The sequence below is a fragment of the Gossypium arboreum genome, chromosome 3 (assembly GCF_025698485.1).
Source record: "Gossypium arboreum isolate Shixiya-1 chromosome 3, ASM2569848v2, whole genome shotgun sequence".
Classification (NCBI taxonomy): domain Eukaryota; kingdom Viridiplantae; phylum Streptophyta; class Magnoliopsida; order Malvales; family Malvaceae; genus Gossypium; species Gossypium arboreum.
The window spans coordinates 8,530,938-8,539,237 of NC_069072.1; the positions used below are offsets into that span (position 1 = coordinate 8,530,938).

The following is an 8,300-nucleotide window of genomic DNA, read 5'->3' on the forward strand; positions in this document are numbered from 1 at the left end:
TTAAGGTGTGTTTTTAAAACTATTGATTTTAAGTGTTGAGTTATTGATGGATTGCATGATATTCTGCATATTTCAGTACATTTCTGGATTTCCAAAGGATGGGGATTGTTTCGATGTCAAAAACACGAATTTCAGGCTATTTCGGTATGGTTTCGTGACCACACAGGTGTGTGCCCCATATGGGTGGCCCACAGGGCCATACGAAATTGGGAATTAGGCTTTTTGGGCAAATTTTGGTACCACATGGCCTGGCCACACGGGCATGTGTACCCACATGGGTGGGTGAGGCCTTCACACGACCGTGTCTCCTCTACTCTTTATTTTTGGCATTTTTGGACAGTAAGTTACACAGGCTGCTTACATGGGCGTGTGTGGCCTTCACATGGGCATGTAGACCCCCACATGAAAATGTTAATGTTCGTTTCTATATGTTGGCTGTGTAATGTGTGCATTGTTGCATAGCATAAAATTTTGGGATCTGGTTATGAAGAAAAGGGAGATAGACTTAGCATTTTAACTGCGATGCTTTTTTATAGCAGTTTACCATACTATCCTATACGTATATCAACTCAACTGTATACAGTTACTCAAGTGGCATAGTTCTACGTTATGGTGTGTTGGGGTAGATTAACCTATTATGGTTCTATGTGGTGTGCATGGTGGACGGGCCTACCATAGCCCTTATGTGGTGTGCTGGATGGACGAAGTGGTGTTTGGTTGGTGGGGTGGGATTTTGACTTGTGCATTCATTCGCACGTAAATATATGTTTGTTTGTCAGAACATTTTGTCTGTTTGTATGAACTTTTGGTTATTGACAATATAGTTAATGTCATATAATATGTTTTGATTATTGCATACGATTGGATCATTATCTCTGTTGTTTGATACTGTATTTGACTTACCGATTGAGACTTTCGTAAGTGATACTTTTATACATATGCTTGTCTAAAGTATTTATTGTGTCACTCCGTCTTTTACCATCTGTTCATGTTTTGGACTCATACTGAGCTTGCGCAGCTCATCTCTGTAGTCACTTTCCTTTCAGGTGCTTTTCGTATTTTGGAGTTGGACTCGGCATACCGGAGGTCTCAAAAAATATGATTTGATTCAGTTTAAGTAGAATCTCATAAGTTTTATACAGGTAATTTTAAGTTAGTTTGTAAAATGATTATATAAATTCTGGTACAATTTTTTATGCTAGACTTTCGTAAGGTGTTATTTGGACAGAACTTTAGAAACTATGGATTTTCTTTCCGAATGTTTGACGCCGGTTTAATATTGTTTCAAACGTAATGAACAAAAAGGTTTTCTTGGTTTGAATTAAAGTTTTTGTTTCCACCAATTTTGGTGGCCAATGTAACCTCTAGGATTCTGTAACGCCCCTAACCCCGTCCCGTCGCCGAAATAGGATTACGAAATATTACTGACCATTACAGTACATTTACACGTAAAACAAGAATAAATGCAATACTATACATCCAAATATAGCTTTAATGGGCCCACAGCACTTAATAAGAATATCTTAAACAAACCAGGGCTCGATCGAAAGCTTAGAAAATTTTTCGTGAAATTTTAAAATTTCTTCATTTGAATAGTACCACACGCCGTGTGGTTGATGTGGCATGCCCGTGTGGCTGATGTGACACGCCCATGTCATCAACCCGTGGGGATCTCTAACTTATACCTATAAATCAACCCGTGTGCTCAGCCCGTGTGATAACCTGTTTGTAGCATTTTAAGTGCAGGGGACACACGACCTAACAACATGCCCGTGTGCAAGCCGTGTGTCTCACACGATCTGGTCACACGCTTGTGTAACATACCGTGTGGACTCCAAAAGAACTTTATAATTCAAATTTATCAACCCAGCAAACTTTAAACAATAAGCAATCCAATATTCAAACTTTCAACCAATACAAAATATGATAAACACACTTAATACTCATTAAACTATCATACCATAGTCTAACACTTATATTCAACAACCCTTAAACAAACTACTTCAAAATTTGTACTTAAGTGCCATTCAATTCAATTCAAAAAGGACTATATTATAACACACTCATTACATCTATTAACTATTTACTAACATTCTTCACTAATTTCACTTACAAACAATTTAACATCAAAACAACCTAAGTACATGCCATTCTTTAAGACAAGAAGCTTCACCAATTACTTGAGTTCGAGAGTTGGCTCGGATGCTGAGACATTAGTTACTTTGTACCTAACCTGCGCACGGAAACAATCTGTACGCTAAGTATGCACTCAGTGGTATTTCTATAAACTAATGCTTAGAACAATAATAAGCCATGTACATGTATTGTAACTCAAAACTTTTACTTTCATAGTCTTAATAGCTCAATCTCTTGCCTTCATCTTTTAGCTCTTAAATGTAATTAAACAATTTTTTATATATTTTTCATATCATTCGATACCTTTCAACAATTGTATAACAGTTACAGTCACATAATCAATAGCAGTCGGTCTTCAATACTTTCATTTACCCCTATTAACATAACTCGGACCTGGACAGATACACGGATCCAACCCACACACCGAGATATCATACAGTGTTTCATCAGCCGAAGCCGGAATACACCGTAAGGGTAACAATAACAATGAATGAGAGCGATACTGATAATGATCAGATATAGAGTACCTTTTCGGAACGAATCCGAAACAGTACCAGTAGTCGACACATACAGTGTCTCATCAACACACAGTTGGAATATCACTGTACACTTCAAATCCTATGGCATGCCAACTATATCCGACTTAGCCCGACACTGTTAATTGGGTATTTGAATCATTTCATTTTGATACATAAACAGTAATAATTTCTATCACATCATTTATCATACATACTAACCAATTAAAAATAACAAGTACATTTATTAAATTATTAAGCATAGTTGATAGAAATAAAACCGTAATTCTCAAGTTTACTCGATATCCTCGTTCACTTTCTCTTTCCCCTTTCTCGATGACGTTTCCGGTGCTACGTTGGCTACATAAAATTTAACATTTAAAATTATCAATGTATGTTATTTAATAACACACTCTTTTATTTCCACGTAACTTTTACATAAATTTCAATTTAGTCCTTCCACCATAACCATTCTTTTTCTTCAAAATAAATCCTATATTTTCATTCAATTATCACTTTAGACTATTCAAATCTTAAATTTTACAGCATAAAATATTAATTATAGAATTCTCTCAATTCAATCCTTACTATTTCAAAACTTATATCTCTCTCTTGCAATTTGATCCTTCTCCCACTTCTAACTTGAATTTCTATCATTTTATCTCATAATTTACTCAATAATTCAACTTAATCAACATCTACAAATTCCCTATCTTCTTAAATTTCAACATAATTCAATTAGTATTTCTTCCTAGGATTCCATAGACACCAAAATTACAAGAAAATGGATTAAATTGGCTTACCAATCAAGCTTGAAACTCTAAAACCCTAAATTTTTCTTTTCTTTTTCTTTCCCTTTTTCTTTCTTTCTTTCCCTGCTATTCGTGCCTTTCTTTCTCTTTTTCTTTATGTTTTATTTCTTTTATTTTATTTATTCATTCTTTATTTAATTAATATATTATAATTATATAATATAATATAATTTACTTTATATTATTATTTACTTATATAATAAGTAAATACATATATATACATACATTTGTACCAATTAAAATAATACATATGTATTTATACTTACAGACACTTGTCACATAAGTTTTATTTGCTAATTTAGTCCCTTGACTTTTTTATAGTTTATAATTAAACTTTTACACTTTATTCAATTTAGTCCTTTCACTAAATTAACCTTAATTAAGCTAGATTTACTTAATTAAAATCTAATTAACCTCTCACTTAACTTCGTAAATATTTCTAATAAACATTTATGAATCTAATTTTCAAAATTGAAGACCCAAAAATTCACTTTTCCAATGACCTTAAAATTTGGGTCGTTACATTTCTCCCCCCTTAATAAATTTCGTCCTCGAAATTTACCTGAAAAGAGATGGGGTACTGTGATCTCATTGTATCTTACGGTTCCCACATTGCTTCTTCAATATTATGACTTCTCCACAATACTTTTACTAAAGGAACTTGTTTATTACGTAATTCCTTTACTTCACGTGGCAGTATCTTAACCGGTTCTTCTTCATATGACAAATCAGGTAAAATCTCTATATTTTTAGTTGAAATCACGATATGCTAGTATCGTAACCGGTTCTTCTTCATATGCCAGTATCTTAATCGGTTCTTCTTCTGTAATTTAGGAGGTAAAGCTAAACGATATGCCCCCAGTCTAATTCTTTCTATAATCTCATATGGTCCAATGTATCGTGGACTCAATTTACCCTTCCGACCAAATCTCAATATTTTCTTCCAAAGAGAGATTTTAAGAAATACTTTGTCTCCAACTGAGTATTCAATGTCCCAACGTTTCAGATCTACATACGATTTTTGCTTGTTAAAAGCTGCTTTCAATCATTCTCGAATCTTTTTAACAGTACTTTCTGTTTCTTGAATCAACTCTGAACCAACCACTTTCCTTTCATGTAGTTCCGTCCAACATACTGATGATCGACATCTCCGACCATATAAGCTTCATACGGTGCCATTTGAATACTTGATTGAAAACTATTATTATATAAAACCTCAGCTAACGGTAAATAACGTTTCCAACCTGATTCAAAATCAATAATACAAGCTCGGAGCATGATAAACCGTAATTCATACATATTTTTATCCCATTCTTAGCATATTTTATGGATGATTTTTCCTTAGATTTGGTGAATTTGATGCTTCTAATGCCTTAATTTCATGTTTTATACTTAGGTGAGCATAGGAGAGTGAAAAGAACGAGAAATGGGCCAAAAACGGAGACAATGGGCCAACGTACGAAATCAACACGGCTTGGACTTCCTCACACGGACAGACCACACGGTCATGTCAATTTGGCAGAATCGAAGCACGACTCACATGGGTAGACCACACGTCCGTGCGTATTTAACAGGCTTGACCATGGCCTGAAGTAATCGCACATGTGTCCCTATCGAGCCCAAGCAGAGTCCTATTCAGAAAAGGCCACTTTTGAGGGCTCTTAGGCATTCCAAAGCCTATAAATAGACCGTAAAGGAGGAGGAAAATGGGGGACGGATAGGAGGAAGCAAGAAATTGCTCAAGGAAAGCTGATCAATCCATCTCAGAAGCTGGATTCACCATCAAGACTGAAGATCTCCCTTCAAATTCCCTTAGGAGTTTTGGGTTTTGTTATGTTTTGTTATTTTTATTCTTTCGAGATGTTTTCTTTCATTAGTATGAACTAAAACCCCTAAATACCTAAGGGGTATGAAACCTAAGATGGATCTTGTTATTATTATCTGAATTGTATGATAAATATTTGACTTATTCTTAATTATGTGTTTTTAATTCTTGTTTTGATATTCCACAGTATTGATTCAAGTTAAGCTCTTATTCAGAGGAGGAATAGACCCTGTCTAAGAGTAAATTTGTTATAATTAAGTGGATTTGATTGCGCGCCTAGAGATAGGGTGACAAGATTTTGCCGGATTAGGGTGAAACCTAATAAGGGGATCTATAGATTGAGTTAATGCAACTCTAGGGGGTTAATTAGAAAGAGATTTCAATTATTCAATCTAGGGTTAGACGTTGTTAGTCTCGAGAGAAATAATAATATAACTTAAGGATCTCTACAGAACAAGTTGAATGAATAAATCGTCCGATTTAGAGTCAAATAACAAGTGAAGTCTAGGTGGATTTTTCCTTAGGTATTGTCTTAATCAATCGAGTTTTCCAAAAAGTATTTTTCCTCATTTTCTTTTCTGTGATTTCTTTGTTTAATTAATTAGTTAGATAAACAAAACCCTTTTATTTTTTAGGCTAGATAATAAATAGAAAGTTGATACTAGTACTTTTAGTTCCTTTGGTTTCGATAATCCGGTCTTGCTAAAGCTATATTACTGTTCGATAGGTACACTTGCCTTCATCGTGATAATAGTTAATTTCAAGAATGATTCATTATAAATATTTAAAACCTGTCACGAATATTACGTATCAAGTTTTTGGTGCCGTTGCTGGGGAGCTAAGATATTAGGAACACTCGATTTTTATTACTTTAGCCATTTTAATTTTATTGCAATTTAAATTTTTATTTTCTTTTCTAACTCTTCATTTATTTTCTTCTGAAAGATTTTTCTAGTTTATGACCAGGAGAAACCCGTCAGGACCATTACTGTTTGATTGTGAGATCGATCGCACAGTTCGCAGAAACTGAAGAGAAATAAGGCGAAGCTTACGTTACACAGAAGAGCAAGAGGAAGATACTTCAACCACCACTAAGGAGATGGCTGAAAACCAAGAAAATTTGCTACCTCCTACGATTGCTGTTAATCAAAATCCTGGTTCGCGCACTATGTATGATTATGCTAAACCTTCTTTAACAGGAGCTGAATCGAGTATAGTTAGACCTGCTGTAGCTGCAAATACTTTTGAACTGAAACCTAACACAATTCAAATGATATAGCAATTTGTTCAGTTTGATGGTTTGCAGGACGAAAGTCCCAACGCTTACTTAGCAAACTTTTTAGAACTATGTGATACATTTAAAATTAATGGTGTTTCTAATGATGCCATTCGCCTTCGGTTATTCCATTTTTCATTGAGAAACAAAGCTAAACAGTGGTTGAATTTGTTACTGTAGGGGCAATCACTACTTGGGAACAAATGACCGAAAAGTTCTTATTAAAATAGTTTCTGCCAACTAAAACGACTAAATTACGTAATGATATCTCTTCTTTTGTACAGATAGATTTAGAAACACTCTACGATGCGTGAGAGAGATATAAGGACCTTTTGCGAAGATGCCCTTACCATGGGTTACCACTTTGGCTGCAGGTTCAAACTTTTCATAATGGCCTGAATCCTTCGACTCGAAAAATGGTTGACGGAACTGCTGGCGGAACCATCAATAATAAAACACCTGAAGATGCCTATGAATTTATAGAGGAGATGTCACTGAATAACTATCAGTGGCAAGTCATGAGGACAAAGCCAACGAAAACAGTCGGTGTTTATAACGTTGATTCGGTCACCATGCTTTCTAATCATGTAGAACTCTTGAATAAGAATATTGATGGTTTTCTTAGTTCTTCACAGGTTCACCTAGTAATGCAATACGAAGTAAGTGGAGGTGGATCGAACAGTTCAGAATACCCATATTATGGCCACAACATAGAGAACGAGTAGTTATATTACATGGGTAATAATCCTCGATCTTAAAACAATACTTATAGCAATACCTACAATGCAGGTTGGAGGAATCACCCAAATTTTTCATGGGGAGGCCATGGAAATAAAAAACCACCACCCCCTCCAGGCTTTCAGCAACCACCATACCAGCAGGAGAAAAAGCTGAACCTTGAAGAGATGCTAACCAAATTCATCTCGGTGTCAGAGACTCGTTTTCAAAATACTGAGACGGCACTCAAAAATCAACACGCATCAATCCAAGGGCTCGAAACTCAGATTAGACACTTCGCCAAGTTGATTTCCGAACGACCACAAGGTAGCCTGCCAAGCAACATTGAATCTAACCCAAGGGAGAAACTCAACACAATTGCCATTCATAATGATGAAGGGTTACTGGCAAAACCAATGCCAAAACCGATGGTAAGCAAAGGTAAGAATAAGGTAGGCCAAAATGAAAAAAAATTGGTAAGTACAGAATATAAACCTTGTGTGCCATACCCCAATGCGACAAGAAAAGACCGCTCAGACGAACAATTTGGTAAATTCCTTAAACTTTTAAAGAAACTACATATTAACCAACCGTTTATTGAAGCACTTTCGCAGAAGCCGAACGCAGTCAAATTTGTAAAGGAGCTTCTAGCAAATAAACGAAAGTTAGATGAAAGGTCGCATGTGGAGTTGAACGCGGTTTGCTCAGCCATTCTTCAGAATAAGCTACCCAACAAACTAAAAGATCTAGGGAGTTTTACGATTCCTTGTTTAATTGGTAGTTTAGATGTTAATAATGCGTTGGCTGATCTAGGCGCTAATATCAATGTTATGCCTTACAAATTGTTTAAGCAACTAGGTCTAGGGAAACCCAAACAAACTAGGATGAACATTCAATTAGCAGATAAAAATGTCAGATTTTCTTGGGGTATCATTGAAGATGTACTCGTTAAAATTGACAAATTTATATTCCCAGTTGATTTTGTTGTTTTAGACATAGAAGAGGACAGTAATGCTCCT

The 8,300-nt window shown here is 35.3% G+C and overlaps 1 non-coding gene across 1 annotated transcript; it reads right to left on the reverse strand.

The window, feature by feature from the left end:
* Positions 1–6,815: 6,815 nt before the first annotated feature.
* On the reverse strand, positions 6,816–6,922 carry LOC128290774 (small nucleolar RNA R71). Its single transcript, XR_008280561.1, has one exon. It is a non-coding gene; the product is annotated as a small nucleolar RNA R71 (small nucleolar RNA).
* Between the last annotated feature and the right edge of the window lie 1,378 nt (positions 6,923–8,300).